Raw genomic sequence first — 18,760 nt, forward strand, 5'->3', positions numbered from 1 at the left:
CACTGTATGCTACAACATCTCTTGTGTTCATCTGCAATTACACTGGCTTTTTTTTTTTTTTTTTTTCCTTTTAAAAATCTTTTCCTGCTTTCCTCACAGTGGTCAATGCTGAGCCAGGGTGGTGAAGGGCAAGCACCACCAGTCTGAGACAGCATGGCAGAGCCTACATATCTGTGCTTGCTGTCATTTCCCTTGGGACTTTTCAGAGAACAGAAATCCCTATTCCCCAACTTGCCTGGTTTATTTTCATGCATCATTTAACATGCCATATAACATTTTATAGACCCATTTCTGTAACTCAATGTTGAGCTATTATTTAATGCAATGATACCCAACAGAGACCTTAGGACAGCTAATTGCATATAAAAACATGAGGGTAGTGAAGTGAGAGGAATCCACAAATGCTTTAAGTACCAAATTTTACCAATAATAATAATAATAATAATAATAACAATAATAATATTTTTTAGGCTTGATTCTGCTTGCAGTTCTACAGATACACATCAGCAGTAATGCTGATGAAATCTGTGGTGCGGTGCCAGTGCAAAACAGTATTATAATTAGGGCCCATATAATTAGTGTTTGCTTTAGGGAGAAGGGGAATGGCATGGAGCAAATCTTGCCTTCAAGCACACGGAGGACAAAGCAACTTAAGGTGAACCTGAGTGCTATTGGTAGTATGAATCACAAGAAGACAGAGGAGTTCAGCTTCTTGTCCCATGTAGACTTTCTGGCATGTCAGTCACCATCACATGAGGACAGCTTCACATGATGGCTGATGAGTATGTTTCCTGCCACTACTGAAGCCGCAGGAAAAATCTGATTGATCCAGGATTCCATGTCAGAGCTTAATTCTCTTCACATTTACTCATGTCTAGTGCTTAATAAAAGGTAGGTTCCAGTCAATTGGAAAACTTGCTTAGGAGCTTTATGCACTTTCTTAAGTGTTTAAAGTGCTTAAGCCCTTCCCTTCCCTTCCCTTCCCTTCCCTTCCCTTCCCTTCCCTTCCCTTCCCTTCCCTTCCCTTCCCTTCCCTTCCCTTCCCTTCCCTTCCCTTCCCTTCCCTTCCCTTCCCTTCCCATTTATATAGGCTTCCTAATAACAACATGTTTGGGTGATGTCTGGCTTTCTGGTCTGAGGAAATAATGGGAGGGAAGCATAAAGGTTTGGGAGCAGGTACAATGCTCTCAGATGCCTGGTTTGTGCAAAGTTGCAGAAAGTACTTCTCCTTGCATTGCAGGGCCTGACAAACCAGCACGACAATATAAGCTTACAGCAAGCTGTCCAACAATAGAAAATGCTGAGCTCCCTAAGTAATTAAAGGTTATGTAAGACGGTCGCATGGTTTGCAGGGATTATTAATTCAGTCAAATTTGCATTATAAAAAGGGAATTAGAATTCATCTGGCTTGCCATTCATCACTCTCCCTGTCTGGCACTGCAGCAGCGGGTGCAGCAGTGGCTGCTAGGACGAGGAGAGGCTGCTGGGTCCCAGGACTCCCTTGGGAGCCTGTGATAACATGGCTGTGTGATGAGCACCTTCCCTTTAGCCCCCAAAGAGCAGTGAGGTGGCACAGATCAAACTCGTCAGCCCTAAATGCTGAGCTGCTGAGATGTAGGGAGTGTGGCTGCAATTATTTCCTCGATTCTTCTGTCTTCACCATGAGGGAGCTTTTCAGGCAGCAGCAAAGCCAGTGCTTCTGAGGGAGCTGGAGATAAGAGTACGTTAGAGGATGAGCTGTGCCTTCTGTTTTCTCCATGGAAACTTGGTTGTCACTCAGCTGTTATAGCCAGTAAATCCAATTATGGCTGCAGACAGAAGTGTGGGAATAAAAAATAAAAATAGGTCAGGCTAGCATAAATGAAAATACAGCCAGATCCTTCAGAATTGTTGGAGTTATTTCTTTGTTCTTTGCAGTCCCAAGTGCAGATCATTTTTTGTGTTGTGGGTGCGCATTCTGCCTCTCTTGATCTGTGATATATTAAATGAGGGTAGCACTTAGCCATGATTAAGGTGCTCTTCACCAAACTGTTTCAGACCATAGTGCTGCTCAGAGTGCTGTCTGGAGCCAGGCACCCATGCAGTGGTCCTGCCCGCTGCTGCAGTGGCTCCTGGCCAGCTAAGAGCTGAATGAACCTGTCTGGAAATTGTGGAGGAAGCATCTGGAACCACTCATAACCTGATGTAGAAAACCCCAGTAGTACCAAGTCACAGGTGGATGTCTTCAACAACCTGCCCTGAACAGCCACCTGTGGCTTTCTTCCAGGGTTTTATAACTCTACAGGTAAGGTCCTCTCTATTGGGCTGGGAATTAAGATATTTTTTTGCAACTAAAAAGCCAACAGCCCTTTTCAACAAAACAAAAACAACCAAACAAAAACCCAAAACACACAAATTCGAACACATGATGAAAAGCCATTATGTATGGAGCAGAGGGCAGAACAGAAAATAACACCGAATCGCTGATGTAATGGCCCCACCAGGCTTCAGACTGCACCTGCCAGTGCATGGTGCCCTGACCAGTCATCAGCCTGGGGCTGCCTCCCTAGGGAATGAATGTGATTAAGCCATTAAAACCCATTGTTAATACCCTTGCACCCCAAATGGCCACTTTTTTCTGTGTCTGCCTGTCACCCCCTCACCAGGGCAGCTGGGTTTTGAGGCACATGGAGTGTGAGGTGATAGAGGATGCTGCGATGGGGAGGGGTTGCCCGGCTGAGCCTGGTGCATCTCTCACACTCCTCGGATGCTCAAGCTGTGATGATGAGGTTTGGGCAGGAGTGTGAGTGCTTGCCTGCGTTAAATAAGCTTCTCCCTTAGCTTCTGGGAACATGGCCTTAATTTCATGTGGGTTTCTGTTGGATGTCTAATGAACAGATGTCTAATGAACTTCTGATGAACTGGGGTTGGAAGCAGACAGGCAGTCCTATTGAATCAGCACTGCGTAAGGCTGGCCTCATTGATGAATAGTCAGACTGACTGCCTGAATCAGAGGCCTCTGCTTTTTCTCTCTTAATTGCATTTTCCAGAGTTCACAGGCCAGAGCAACTGGGGAAATTTGTGGTGGGTCAGAGTGGCTGCAGTTCAGAAAGAATTTCAGGCATCCTTCAAGTGACCTCCTCCTCCTCACGCACAACCACTGCTTTTAAAAGAAGCACTGATACTGGGGGACTGATAGAGCTGCCTTGCAGAAATTTTGCTCTCAAACCCCCAATTTGTAAATCTGCAGGCAGGGAGCGGCACACACACGAGGTGGTGAGAACAACACAGAAGAGCAGGGAGCCTGCTCAGGGTTAGGAGCCAAACCCTGGTGGCCCCAGTCTCTTGTTGGAGCACATGGCCCAGAGCCTACAGCAGTGATGAGACATTTTACAGCTGGTGCGGCAGCAGCTTCAGAGTTAGCCATGCTCCTGTGCCATTCAGCAGGGTTTGTAGTTAAGCTGGAGCCTCGTCAAGTCTTGCACAGCTTTGGGAGCAGATGGAACTTGCTCCCTTCACAGACTGACTGAAGGCAAGGGAAAAAAAAAAAAAAAGTCAAAACATAGAGCAGTTCTTTTTTGCTGACTAAGCTGGCCAGTGTAGCTGTCCTAGTAAACCTTAAGTAAACCAAGTAAAGCTGCATGGAAGGAATACATCTCAGCAGAGGGTTTGCCTGAATAAAGGCTGTAATACTTAGCTGAGAGTGCCCCAAATCCAAGCAGAACATCTCCTATCCTGAAAGGCACAGGGTGTCCCAGGTTGTCCCAAAATGAGCACATGGGTGTGCTAACACCAGGTAAAAAAATAGAGCCTTCGGAAGGGTGCGGAGCACTTTATGACTGTACTGGGAGGCAAATTCCTGGGTCTGTAACAGCCCTGTGGTGATCTCTCCATGAAGTATTTTTGATTTCCTGATGACAAGTGTCACAGGAGAAATGAGGTACTTCTAACTCTGCCTGAACAGAGGGCCTGAGAGTGTGTGTAACAGGGAGAGGAAGCCCTTGTGAAAAGCTCAGATCTCAGCATTTCTTCAGGGATTTGAAAAATGCACTTGGTTTCCAAGGCCCTTCCAACATCAAAAGGAGAGTGTACCTAAGCAGGATCCATCCTTCCTTCCTCCCTCCCTCTCTCCCGGTATGAGTATAGGAGGAATAAAACAAGTTTTTATTTATTTATTTATTTTTTATTTATTTTTTTTTTCTGCTCTTATCCACACTTCTATCCTCAGAAGTAGTAATTATTGAGTATGAGTTACTGGGAAATGACTGCACAAGACCAGCTGGTAGAATCATTTCTCCTGCATGAAAAGGAATTTATTACAAGGCAGCACTGTAGGAAAACTTCCATAGGCAAACATGGTAGATGATCTGGGATGATCTGGAGTATTTTTATGGGCTAGTAGAATGAAACCGATCCACAAGTATTATCATCATTAGGAGCATGAGCTGAAAAGGGAATAATTCCTATGAAACATGGGATATGTTTGTATTTGGCATGAATAAGTGCTATGAAGAATGAGGGAATGCCAGTCAGTCTCACCTCTGTCTCTGGAAAGGTATTGGAGCAGCTTGTTCTGGATGCCATCTCCAAGCAATTGGAAGAGAAGAAGGTTATGAGGAGTAGTCAGCATGGATTCACCAAGGGGAAGTCGTGCTCGATCAACTTCGTTGCCTTTTGTGATGGCATCACCAGCTGGGTAGATGGGGGGAGAGTGGTGGATGTCATCTACCTTGACTTTAGAAAGGCTTTCGATACTGTCTCCCATGACATCCTGATAGCAAAGCTGAGACAGTGTGGGATAGATGAGTGGACGGCAAGGTGGGTTGAGAACTGGCTGACTGGCCGAGCTCAGAGGGTGGTGATCGGTGGAGCAGAGTCTGGCTGGAGGCCTGTGACTAGCGGTGTTCCCCAGGGGTCGGTGCTGGGTCTGGTCTTGTTCAACATCTTCATCGACGACCTTGATGAGGGAAGTGTCTGCCCTCAGCAAGTATGCTGATGACACAAAGCTGGGAGGCGTGGCTGACACACCAGAAGGCTGTGTTGCCATTCAGCAAGACCTGGACCAGCTGGAGAGATGGGCAGGAAGAAACCAAATGAGATTTAATAAGAGCAAGTGTAGAGTCCTGCATGTGGGAAGGAACAACCCGAAGTATCAGAGCTCTGAGAAGAAGGATCTGGGGGTCCTGGTGGACGACAGGTTGACCATGAGCCAGCACTGTGCCCTTGTGGCCAAGAGGGCTAATGGGATCCTGGCGTGCATTAAAAAGAGCGTGGCCAGCAGGTCAAGGGAGGTGTTCCTCCCCCTCTACTCTGCCCTGGTCAGGCCTCACCTGGAGTACTGTGTCCAGTTATGGGATCCCCGGTACAAGAAAGACAGGGATCTCCTGGAAAGAGTCCAGCGGAGGGCCACAAAGATGATACAGGGCCTGGAGCATCTTCCCTATGAAGAAAGGCTGAGAGACCTTGGTCTGTTCAGCCTGGAGAAGAGAAGACTGAGAGGGGATCTCATCAATGTGTATAAACACCTGAAGGGTGGAGGACAGAAGGATGTAGCCAACCTCTTCTCAGTGGTTTGTGGGGATAGGACAAGGGGCAATGGCTGCAAGTTAGAGCACAGGAAGTTCCGCACTGACATGTGAAAGAACTTCTTCATGGTGAGGGTGACGGAGCATTGGAACAGGCTGCCTAGGGAGGTTGTGGAGTCTCCTTCTCTGGAGATATTCAAAGCCTGTCTAGACGCCTACCTGAGCAGCCTGCTCTGAGGAACCTGCTTTGGCAGGGGGGTTGGACCCGATGATCTTTTGAGGTCCATTCCAACCCCTACAGTTCTGTGATTGTGTGAACACCAGGGCAAGATGAGTACCCAGGTCCTGCCTCTGTGCATGGAAAAGAAAAAACACCTTCATTAGAGAGCTGGGGAGGAGGTACTGAGGAGTGTAAGGCAGACTTCTGAAAATGACATTTTGGAGAGTCCCCAGGGTTAATGAGAAAGCAATGTTAGGAGTCTGGATGGTTGTTGATAGGGTTATGATTAAGGACAAGCAGGCAGAATCTCCCATGATCTTCTACGTGCCAAAACAAACCTCTTTACCTCTGCACCTACACTACCTCATCTGTGAACAAGAGAAAAGGAAACACTGCTGAAAGGGAGCCTTGGGGGCTAAATCTGCAGTTTACAGGGAATTACTGCTTCAGAGGAGACTTGGGGGAAGAGATGGGGAGAGTTGGGGGGGGGGGGGGGGGAATCTGTGGTCTAGTGATTCCCCAAACCCCTTTTCTTAAGAAGAAATGATTCCCATACTATTTAATTACTCAGAGTCAGCAGAACTTGTGTTTGTAACTAAGGGCTTTTGAAATCCACTCGTAATTTCCTCCAAAGACAGTCATTAACAGAAGATGACAAGATCATGGAGGAGAAGGATAAGGTTTGCTAGAGGGCTTGTGGCAGTACGGAAGTTGTCCAGCAGTGCCTGCAAGGCCTGAGCCCGAAGGGACAGCCAGGCCAAAAACGTGTTTGTTTCCTCTCTCTATGCCTTTGATTGCAGGCCTGTATATCATATCTCTGCTGTTACTGCCCCAACAATCCCCCGAGGTGCTGCGTGGCTCTGCTCAGGCTGGGGCACACCGCCACACACTATATTTAGGCTGCAGAATTGCATTGTTAACTTGCTGCTCCTAATGAGCAGGCAAATTACTCGTTGCACAGAGCATGGGCTGTGGCTGCTTTTGACTGTCTCTGTGTCATGTGCTCAAGGGGAGGGGAAAGAAAAAAAAACACCTAGGCAAAATCTGTCTGAGCTTTACATAGAAAAATGGCACCTTTCATTTTTAATAAAAAGACTTCCAGGACCGTCTTCTACTTAAGCCCTGCGTGCTTCTGCCTTGAACTGCTTTGCATGGTATCTCGTTCAAGCAAAATGCTCTGCGTGACAAAATGGAAAAACTGGTTACCAATGATTCACAGATAGATCCTAAAAATATATGGCTATTGTTCCTTTCCTTATGACCCAGCTGGGATGAGTTGTTTTACAGAGGAAGCAGGAAGATAAACAAACAATTCCAATATGCAATGGTGGAGGCTGCAGTCCAACATTTTTCAGCTGTCTGAAATTTGACTACCAGATCCTCCTTTGCAGTTGGGTCCCTTCTCCAAGCAGGAGGGATGGGAAGAGCAGCTGAGGACACCTCTGTCACATGCAAGGCTGGGCTGCTGCAGGCTGGGAGGTGTTGGGCTGTGGTGCTTCTCACCAGGTCACTGAGTCAGCAATAGGTCGTTGGGGCTGGGAAAGTGATGCATTACAACCCTGGTTTGTGTGGAATGGCCTTGGCAGTGGGAAGCTTCTGTGGGTAGGAAATCTTGCTGCTGGTGGGATCACCAGACTGGCTGTGGCCATGTCACAGCACCTACAAGCCCATCAGTGCCACTTCTGGTGAGATGTTTTTGTGAAATCATCTCACCCATCCCAGCCTCCTCCTTCTGAAAAGACCACCATTAGCTTTAAGCAGCTACTGAAGAATGGTAAGGGAAGGACTGAGGACAGAAGCAGGACCTTTGTGTACCACCCCTGCCTGTGTCTGAAATGAGGGTGTGGTGATTTTTTCCTTGCTGAGCAGTTGAAATCCACCAAAACCACTCTCTCACTCCCCTTCTTAGAAGAAGAGGGGAAAAAAAAGGAAAAAGGAAAAAACAAACAAACAAACAAACAAACAAACTTACAGGCTGAGATAAGGATAAATTAGGTAGGTGTTCTGCCTGGGCATTGCTGAGCACCAGGACACATTATCTAGCATGCCCCTGAGAAGCTCTTACAGCTCACATTTTCTGTGTTAATGATAATATTCCTGCCTGGCACAAGCTGATCCAGACCCTCTCTTCTCACCCCCCAGCACAGCTGTGAGCCTGTGTAGCACTTCCTCCTTTTAACCCTTCTTTTGTGTGAAGGGAGGAAGCACAGCATTCATTAAGTTAAAAAATAAACAAGGTGTATTGCAGGCGACATGAACTCGCAGGCTTCAGGATATACAGACCATTGCTTGGGATCGGGAGAAAGCTCCTTCTATTAGCTGGTTGATCTACAAAAGCTCATTTCAGGTGTGTTTGAAGTTTGTTTGCTTGCTTGCTTGTTTGTTTACTGATACCATCTTCAACATACTGACCCTGTTCAGAGAGGAGGCTGGTCCTTCAATGTAGTTGCACACGCCTGTTTTTCCACACATTTCCTAAATCACAGTGAGAGATTTAGCACAGAGCTTCGCATGGCCTTGATTTGCCCCCTGACACTACATAAAATATGAAAAGTTACAGTGTAAGGCAGCACAGCTTCTCAGTAATCAGATCTTCAGCTGGTGTAAATCAGCACAGCTCCTTTGCTTTCAGCAGGGTTACACTTTCCAAGCCAGAAGGGGTGTGCCCCTTCACATGCAGAAAGTAGCTCTGAAACCTCTCTCTTAGTGTCAGGCATTGTGCAAGGACCCAGACGGCAATATTTAATTTTGTAGGCACTGTGCCCAGCTGCTGCTTTGCTTTCCTTGTGAGTTGGCTGTTCTCAGCAGACAGGGACAGGACAAGCAGGAGCAGCACATCTGTCTTAGGGCACGCAAGTGTCACTTTGCTCTAATTGAGGCTGTGCAATGGCAGGGAGGCACTGGGAGGAATTAAGCTGCCTGGTCTTGGTGCTTTTCCATTGACAGTCATTTGCCAGTTGGGAAGACAAAGCTAGTGATTATTTCGTGGTGGTAGAGAGAAGTCTGTGCAGGAACCTTGGACCCAAACACACCTGCAGCTCTGGGTACATCTGGGATCTGAGCCTTGAGCTGGAGTTTTCTCAGTGTTTCCTTATGGGTTCCTGTGTACTTCCCAGATGTTGTAAATGCAGCTCTTGAGCTTCATTTATACTGGTACGCTTAGGATGCCGTCTGCCAAGGAGTTGCCAGTGTAGCACCTGGTGTTTTGAAAGGAGCACAAGGAGTTTAGCAAATTTGTCCTTAATCCTTGATAAGCCTGAAGAGGGAGCACCGTGTGGGATGGTGCCCCTCTGGACCTTTTGCTCATAAATAGAGAAGGACTTGTGGGTGATATGAAGGTTGGAGGTTGTCTTGGACACTTGGCTGAGGCCAACTGTATGAGGTTCAACAAGGCCAAGTGCCGGCTCCCACACCTGAGGCACAACAACCCCAAGCAGATCTACAGGCTGGGGGAAGAGTAGCTGGAAAGCTGCCCAGCAGAAAGGGCCCTGAGGGTATTGGTTAATAGCTGTCTGAACATGAGTTGGCAGTGTGCTCAGGTGGCCAAGAAGGTCAACAGCATCCTGGCTTGTATAAGGAACAGTGAGGTCAGCAGGAGCAGAGAGGTGATTGTCCCCCTGTACTTTGCTCTGGTGAGGCCGCACCTCGAGTGCTGTGTTCAGTTTTGGGCCCCTCCCTACAAGAAGGACATCGAGGCCCTGGAGCATGTCCAGAGAAGGGCTACGAAGCTGGTGAAGAGTCTAGAGAGCAAGCCTTGTGAGGATCGGCTGAGGGAGCTGGGGTTGTTTAGCCTGGAGAAAAGAACGCTCAGGGGAGATCTTATTATACCAACTACCTTAAAGGAAGTTATAGTGAGGTAGGGATTGGGCTCTTCTCCCAAACACCAAGTGATAAGATGAGGGGAATTGCCCTCAAGTTGTGCCAGGAAAGGTTTAAGTTGGAGATTGGGAGAAATTTCTTCACTGAAAGGGTTGTGCAGCTTTGGAATAGGCTGCCCAGGGATGTAGTTCAGTCACCATCCCTGAAGGTCTCGAAACATGTAGGTGTAGAACTTAGTAGCATGGTTTAGTGGTGGACTTGTCAGAACTAGGTTAAAGGTTGGACTAGATGATCTTAGAGGTCTTTTCCAACATGAATGATTCTATGATTCTGTGTGGCCTGGTTTGAGATGGACCCAGCATTGGCCCATTTCTGGACCTTTTGAAATCTCAGCCTGGGTACTCAAAAACAGACAACCCAAATCCCAAGTTCTGCTAAAGTAATTTCACCTTTGCCCTGGGTTTACTTATGCATACAAGCTTTTACTGAGATGGCCACAATGGTCTAGTGTGGTCATCTGAGTAAGGGAAGTGGTGTAGGAAAATTGAAATGGAAAGGGGTACAGGCCCAGATGCTTGGGTAGAGAAGGGGAACTGCAGCATATTTCTGCATGTGCTGCAGAAAACTGTCCTGGCCCACGCTTGCTGGTGCTTAGTGCTCCCTCAGGGAGCCAGCCCCTGTTACTCTGGACTCACAGTTTGGAAATTCTGACTTTTGAGGCTGTTGAGGTTGGTTCAGTCTAATGAAAAGATAGAAGCCATTCAGGAAAAAAAAAATTGTTTAAGTGTTATGTGCAAAGTCAGGTTGTATGTCTTTGGGTACACTGATCTTTCTTTTATGCTGGCCCGTTTGTCAATAAGATTGAAGGAAAGTCCTCGTGTTATTTTGCTAGCCTCTTTTATGTGAAAGTTTAACAAATAAGCTACAGAGAGGCAACTGCTTCCTAAAGGAGGAACATCCCCTTTCTTAAGGTGTGTTCTTGGTCAGGTATCCCACTTTGCTATGTGGAATTTGGAAGGGGCATAGTAATAAAAATAATTAAATCAAATGAAGTCATGAATTATAGTCACCAACCAAGTATAGTCACCAGCCTTGTGCATAGGTCAAGGCAATTCCCAATCTGAATACAGGCTAGGTGATGAGTGGATTGAGAGCAGCCCTGAAGAGAAGGATCTGGAGGTGTTGGTGGATGAAAAACTGAACATGAGCCACCAATGTGCACCTGCAGCGCAGAAAGCCAACCGTATACTGGGCTGCATCAAAAGAAGCATCTGATGCTGATGCCTAGTGTTGACTTCCAGCTGTACAGCCAGTGAAGGGGCCAGTATGGACCTCACCCATGCCATGGAGTTGTGACCAGTGCCGCTCTAAAAAAGCCAGTCTTTGCAAAGCCTTGCTGTTGATTCCCTCCACTGCTCTAAAAATATAAGCTTATTATTAGGGTGAAAATATCCACTGTCCACTTTGCAGGGGCAGGATCTATTTCCAGTTGGACTTCAAGATATGGAGAGAGCCTGCCCACCTGGTGCTCGTGGGCAGCTATTAAGGACAACCATCAGTCTTCAGCTGGGGTGGCTGTGAGACATGAAAGTGAGTAGGAGATGGGAATGTGAGTGGTAAGTGATTTATCAAATGGACTTTGTTAATCTAAATGTGTCAAAGAAGTTTCCAGTGGAAAGAAGAAAGGGGAAAGGATGGGATCTTTTGTTTTTTGCTTTCTCTGTCTATGTGGTCTTCTGTGTGCAGCTGTGCTTGCACTGCTTGTGCCCTGAGCTGGGGGCCGGGAGACAGTCCAGACTGAAAGCCACGTCACTGTGGTTGGCTTGGTTCCTCTCCATCTGTCTTGGTGTAGCACAAGAGCACACACATCTGTCAGCAAGAACTGCAGTTAAAGCCTTACTGTCTTTTGGTGGCACAGAGGTATGGTATGGGACCTATTGGTGCTAGTAGGAAAGCATGTTCAACTCTGGGAGAAGCTCTGACCAAAGTACGTTAAGATGTTGCTGCCCACCCTGCTGGAGATGAAGCATCTGAGCTTCATTGACATCAGGTGAAGCAGATTAGTCCATACACTGATACTAGCTTAAAGCAGGAGGAGGTTTGTCTGCATGAAAAGGACAGACAGTGGAGGACAGAGGCTGAGGGGATGGTACCAGGTCTTTGTACACATACATTTTTGCAGCAGCATTTTTTTACGCTGCTTGCTTAAGAAATTATTGCATCTGGTTACCCATTGCTGAAATCCCCTAAAAATTTTGGTTCCTTTAGATCTTCTTATAGATCTGCAGTGTCATTATCTGCAAAGGATCCCAAGCAGTTTGAACCATATTCACGTAAATAGTCAAATTCTTTTATGACTGGGATTGGGCTAGCCTTCTTCATCTCAGCATGGTGATGTAGACAGCACTTTGGCAGCTCTAGACCCAGGACCTCAAGAAAAAGCCCTCATTGCTCTGTGCAGGCAGCAGACGTGTGGCAGGGATGCAGAGTTATGAGCACATTCAGATAGCCATGTCACAGCTGGCAGTGTGCTAACACATTTTGTGGCCTATATGCTTACTGGGACACTTTTCTTTCAGTCAAAAAACATTGCTTTTGAGGAGAACTGAAATATAAAGTAATGTTCAAGTGAGTGGACTTTAAGGTAAAGCTAAGACCTATGACTTTATGTGAGGTTTTCATCCTGTTCTTTCTCATTCATGAGACTATGAACCTAGAGAGAACTCTGACTGCAGGTGAAGTGTTCATCCTGTACCCACACTGCTGGCTGCTGCATCTCATCATGATATGTGTGTGGTTGACCACATAGCTCCTAGGTACAACTGCCCGTACAATCTCTAATGAAATTGTCCTTTCTTTAAGGTCCTTTCATCAAGAGCAGTCAATATCTTTCCTGAAGAAAACAGTGGGACATTTAAACAAAAGGATACAAAGGGGGCAAATGGGGCTTCGGTGAACTACCTACCTTCATGAAACACTACCAGGAGTATGAGACTGTTAATGGGAAAGGAGTGCTGTTTTTCACACACACAGGGCCTGCTGTATAAAACCAAGCAAGAGGAAAGTTCCACATATGAATGCATTTCTACTCACTTTAAAATATCCTGTGTGAGAGTCTTTTTATTGAGTGCATGCGATATTGAAGAGAAACATAGAATTTTTATGGTGTGGCATGCCACAGAGTGATTTCCCATATTCAAAACCCGCTAAACTGAGATATGCACCTGGATATACTGCTCCCAAATTCATTTTTGCTTAGAATCTAGGGCTTTGGTTTGCCCATTTTAGAGCAGCTTTTAAGATGGCCCATCTTAGGAGAGGAGATCCCTTCTTAAACTTCAGGGGTATTCACACCTGTTATTGTGTTGCTTTTGGTCCAGTCCTTGTTTCAGATCTCTCTGAACAGGATAGGTTCACCATTTTTTTTTGTCTCACATGAGAAGAAAAGCAGAAGTTTCTACACTGGGATGATTTTTTTCCTCCATCAGATTTAATTCTGCATAACACACATAACTGAAGTCAGACTTCTTCCCAGTGACAATTCAGATGTGCTGCCTCCCTCTCAGGAGCAGGTGGTCCACACTCCCCTTTCAGCACGTGGGGTGCCTCTGCATGGCCACTGCTGCTGCACAGGGACTGCAACAGCAGCTGTCCCTCCCTCTCTCCAACCCACTCCCACCTCTGCACGTCCATCTCCTCATCCTCCTGTGGTGTCCAGGAGGTGCGTGCAGGAGGGAGGCTGTGCGCCTTCTGTGATGGGCAGGAATGTGCACAGCTGACCTGTGCCAAAACGTGAGCTACCAGGGCCGAACAATTGCTTCAGAGTCACAAGGCTGCAAGAAATCAAGTGGTGCTGGTTCATTCCAGCCCAGTGCAACAATGTAGTATGAAACCAAGAAAGAGAATGAGCCACAGATTTGCAAAGGCTGGAGTCAATTTTTGTTGTACCCTTTGCAAATTCTTTCCCCATGCAGCAAAAAATAACCCAGCTCTTCCACTCCCCCTGATAAAATCCGATCATTTTTATAAGCAAATACCAAAAGCAAATCAAAATATTTTGGAGGTCCTGAAATGTTGATTCACTTCATGTTCCAGCCATAAAGGAAATAAAGGGCTAGAGATCAAAACTGTTTTCATGGTCTTGTCTAAAATGGGAAAAGAAATCATGGCAACTCAAACATGTTTAGATAAACTTTGTTTCCAGTTTGGGGGTTTATGCCTAGTTACCACATTACTTTATGTGTGTTAATTTCTGCCAGCATTAGGGGCAAAGTTGCTGGTTGTCTGGTGCTGGTTGGGAACAAAGCTATTTGTCAGTGTAGACACAGTCATTTACGTTTTAAGCCAGAATTGTATCAATGGGTTTCCAACAGGAGGAAAATTTGAATTGGATTAGTCTTCTGGATTCAGTGGCCATGCTGGAAGAGTTCAGCAAGAGGAAAGGGAGGGGAAGTAACATATTCCTCCTGAAAAGGCAGTTCAGTGAAATATAGAGTGAAGTTCAGCAGTGGTAAATAGAGCTAAATCGATTGAGTTTAGTTCATATCCTGAGAGCCATAAACAAACACAGGTGAAATTTTATGAGCTTTTAAAAAGAACTTTATGATCTTAGAGGGAGAAGGGGTATAATTTGAAACTAGTAATGGAAAAATAATGTAATATGGATTGTGGCAAACCTAGAGAAACATGTTAACCTACACAAGGATCATAAAACATAAGCAAGGAGAAGAAGCCTAGAGATCTACTTTATTCTTCTCCAGGACGCTGATCCAACCCTCTTTCTAGCTGTAGTACCTATTGAATTTGCTCTCTGGAGAGACCATAAGTCTAAAGGATTCATGTGCCAGTGCTGTAAAGGGAAAAAATAAAAAGGAGGACACAAGTCTATTAGTAAGCTCTGCTAGTTCTCCATCACTGCTCTCTCTGGTTTTCCTCCTGAGGGCTGGAGGCTGCTTCTCTGCTCACTGGATAGGAAGCAATGTACAACTAAAGATGCATGGTCTTGTCTGTTTGGTGTAAGAAGGGTGGCCTGCAGCATCACCTGAGACATTTGGCTACAAAATATGTTGTATCCAGAAGCTCTTATTTTATGCATAAATCGCAGCAGAGGAAGGATCTGAATTGTGGAGGCAGAAGTCATGCAAGCTCCCTCATGTAACTGGAATCTTAGCCAGATGCATTCAGATGTTCCCCTGACCACTGATTCCTCACTGGTTCCTGCTGAGCTTGCTGTGATTATTTCCTGCTCTGCACCATTTTTAAGCAGAGTTTATCAGGTACTTTGAGTCACAAATCAGACTGAGGAGTGTTTTGGGAAGATGAGATCAATCGTGGCTTAACTCAGTGACAGGCTGGTCACCTGTGCCATCAGCTCCTGTTCATCCAGAGCTCATGCAGAGAGAGGGCTCAGAACCACCCCTGATAATTGCCAACCTGACTGATCAGTTTTAAGAGGCAGCATTTTCACAAGTTTGAATAACCTTATATTATGGATGAGTGGGATGCTATGTCAGCAGGTTGATTCGATTTGATCAGGCCTTGCTTGCTCATGACAGCCCTTCCTTGGAGGAGTGCCATAAGGCAGGACATGCCCTAAGGAGTCACAAATCAAAGGAGATGTCTTTGTGACTAACCAACCCACTGTCATGCAAAACCAGATTACTAGGAATGAATCTTCAGTGGACAGCAACTCTTAGACTAGTAATTAGGGCAAAAGCCTATTGTTGAGCTCTTCTCACAGGCTAGAATTTATCCTAGAACAACGGGACCTGCCCAGCACTGCATGTGAGACAGTCTTCTGAAGTAAAGGCTTTATTCCAAATAAAACATTTGCCCCACATCGCTTATCAGATCTGGCTTTGGTAGAAAACTCATCAACAGGCTCTTCTTATGAGGCTAATGTATAAGCTTTGCTAATATCTAAGCTTTGTTGTGTTTGGGTGTATATATTTAAAGCTGCTCTTGTTAATGCACCAAGTATGTGTAAGCAATTAACAGGAGATTGTGTTTGAATACAGCTTTCAAAAAAGTCTCCAGAGAAGTTCTCGTTACTCAATGAGCAGCCCTTTCAGCTGTGAATAGTGACCTTGGCAGAAGGTCCTGGAGACCATGGAACTAATTGAAAAAGTTTTAATAAAGGCTAGTGCTTGGAAAAAAAAAAATATCTATATGACTAGTGCATTGTTCAGTGGTGACGGTATGTTTGGCAGATACCTATCCCATTACAAATTCAGATATTGAATTCATTGCAGAGCTGTGATTTTAGGGTAGATTTGATGACACACTAGAGAGTGGCAGCTTTAAAAAAAATCTTTTGATATATTCTGGAAGATGTTTTGCTGTTTGACAGAAGTGTAGGATCGCTTAATGGAACTGTGTTGTACTTCGCCAGATGCTTTCTTGGAATAACATTTTTCCATGGCATCATAGTTACAGAAGTGCTTGTGAGTGCATTCACAATCTCATGTGACCTGAATTAGTTTTCTTAATGAAGAAAATAGCCTTGAGTGTTGATTCAGTTTGCTGTTGTTCCTTCGGTCATATTTTGCTGTTTATGAATATGCTGAAAGATGCTCCCCATCCAGAAAATATTTGGAAACTGGCCAGGAAGGGACATACCCCTTGTGCTTCTTCACAGTGCTTTACTCACTGGGGCTACTTTTTATTTGCTTCTCCTTAGTAAGTTTCAGTTAGTCATCCAGGAAGCAGAACTGTGAACCTTAGTGTGAAACCAAAAAACAAATCCTTGGATGACTGTTGCCCGGTGAATATAATCCAAATCCCAACATATCTGCAACTAATAAGACTGTTAGGGTAACACTTCAGTTATTTGAGTTCCAGCAATTAGCTTACGCTGATGCTGAGGTGTAACCTGCTCTAGGCAGATGCGTGTTTGAATCATTTAAGTGTACTTTTTGGAGTAACACTTCTTGCCATTCTTTCTTGATGTTGATGTTATTGGTTTCCTGCCATTCTCTCTAAAGAGCAGAAGGATTGCACAAAGATGAGGGAGGTTTCAGCTTGGACCCCACTTCTACATGCTAACTTCAGCCTCTTTGAGCTTCAGTGGAGCTGGGCAACCCATCTTCCCACATCTTTGATTTCATTGTGTCTGAAAAATGGGGCTGTGGAGAAGTGTTACAGTGATAGCAACTTGCTGTGCAGGCATGGCTAAGAGTCAGTAAGTTCTTTGAGCTCCTTTCATAACATTATGGCAGTCCAAAGGGCTAGCATACAGAAATATAGCATGCAGGATGGCTTTCTGTCATGCGATCACATCTTATACCAGCAGGTAACAGAACTGTAGAATCATAGAATGGTTTGGATTGAAAGGCACCTTAAATATAATTCTACCCCTCATGCCATAGACAGGGACACCTTCCACTAGACCAGATTGCTCAAAGCCCCATCCAGCTGGGTTTAAACACCTCCAGGGATGGTGCATCCACAGTTTCTCTGGGCAACCTAGTCCAGTGCCTCACCACCCTCTGATTGAAGAATTTCTTCCATATATCTTCCTGGAACCTTTTCTTCTCCAGGCTGAACAACCCCAACTCACTCAGCCTGTCTTCACAGGCTGCTCCAGCTCTCTGATCATCTTTTCGATAAATGATGTGTGTTATCAGGTGCTAATTTGCTCAAAATTAACAGCATACTTGCTGATAATAAAGATTTAAAAGAGTAGCTGCCTCCATGCCCCAACTTCTCTTTCTCTGAGAGTATAATGAAGAGACCATAGTATCACCTACCTTTGTAAGGCAGTGATTAAGCAGTCTAACATCTATTCAGAAATCCTGGTCTACATAATTATAAAGCTGTGTCTTGTTTGGACCATGATCCACAGGAACTTTGAGCTACTGTATGTGCCTTGAGGTTTTAAACAAAGCTTATTGAAGTCTTTAGGGTTCTTTGTACTGATTTGGATGGGTTTTAGCAAGTTTAGGTGTTTAGGTAAATAGGCATGAGTAGAAAGGTATTTTAAAAGTTCATTTTGTCATCAACAGAAAAAACACTCTGCAGATGTTCAAAATGCACAATTCCACAATTCAAATGGTTTCTTTTTTTTTCTTTTTTTTTTTTTTTTCTGTTTGAAAAGAGGAAACACTTTTAAAAAAGAAAAAAAAAAAAGAAAAAAAAAAAAAAAAGAAGAAGCTTTGTGGGTTCTATCAACCTCAAGCAAAGTTTTCCTCACTTTCCCATCCTCTGACTGAAAACTGCCTTTTTTTTTTTTTTTTTTTATTATTTAGCCTTTTACAGCAAAATGATGTGTACAGTTATCACAGTGCAGGAAGATTTACTCCTAAGAGTATAAAAGCCTGAAAACATGGGTTAGACTGGAAGCCAGTACATAGCCAGCCAGGAACCAGCCTTCTCCTACAGTGTGCTTTCAAAGCCATTCTCTGGTTCTGTTTTTATGCTCATTTATTTTAATGTTTTCTTCAAACAACACCTATGGGCAAAAGAGGATCTGAGATATCCTGTCCGAACACCTGTGACGTTTGGGTCTGGCAGAAAATCACAGTGCTGGCATTGGCTCTTTGTGTGATGGATGAGATCATGATCAGATTGGAGCTGTTTTCAGGGCTCTGGATCTGAGCCTGGAACTGAACTTTACCTTTTAAGAAAGCCCAGCTCTCCCCTGCCTTCCCACCCAGCACCAGGCAGTGGAAGGAACGAGGCAATGGGGACAAAACAGCACACTGCACAATGAAGAGTGTTAATATGAGTAATTATTGCAGTATGTCAGTGCACTATTTTAAGATTGCTCACTGCATGCCAAAGAGTGCTCTGGGCAGGGTTTTCATTACAAAATCCTGCCAAAGCACTTCCTGAGGGGATCGTGATAAATATAGATAGCAGAGAGCCAGTCTGAATCCATTGCAGTGAATAGCAGCAGCACACATGCCTTAGGGTCCACAAGGCTCATAAACCAGAAGACATTGGAGTTGGCCAAGGCCCCGGAATACCCCCGAATAATTTGGCTGACTCTAGTCAGGGATTTTCAGGTAGCTTTTTGGTATGGTGTAGTAGACACGCTGGAGAGTCAACTCCCAGTTATCCCTACCAGAGCTGCGTGGGTCACTTTTATTTCTGGCCCATAATTAATTGTGAAGGATCCCTGTGAAATATTTAAGGCCAGCTTCTTTTCTCTTTTGTTACATGGCTTCATTTTTGACCATCTGTATAACATTGCCCTTTGCATTGTGTCATTGCAGAA

This window comes from Aythya ferina, assembly GCF_964211825.1.
Source record: "Aythya ferina genome assembly, chromosome: 3".
Classification (NCBI taxonomy): Eukaryota; Metazoa; Chordata; class Aves; order Anseriformes; family Anatidae; genus Aythya; species Aythya ferina.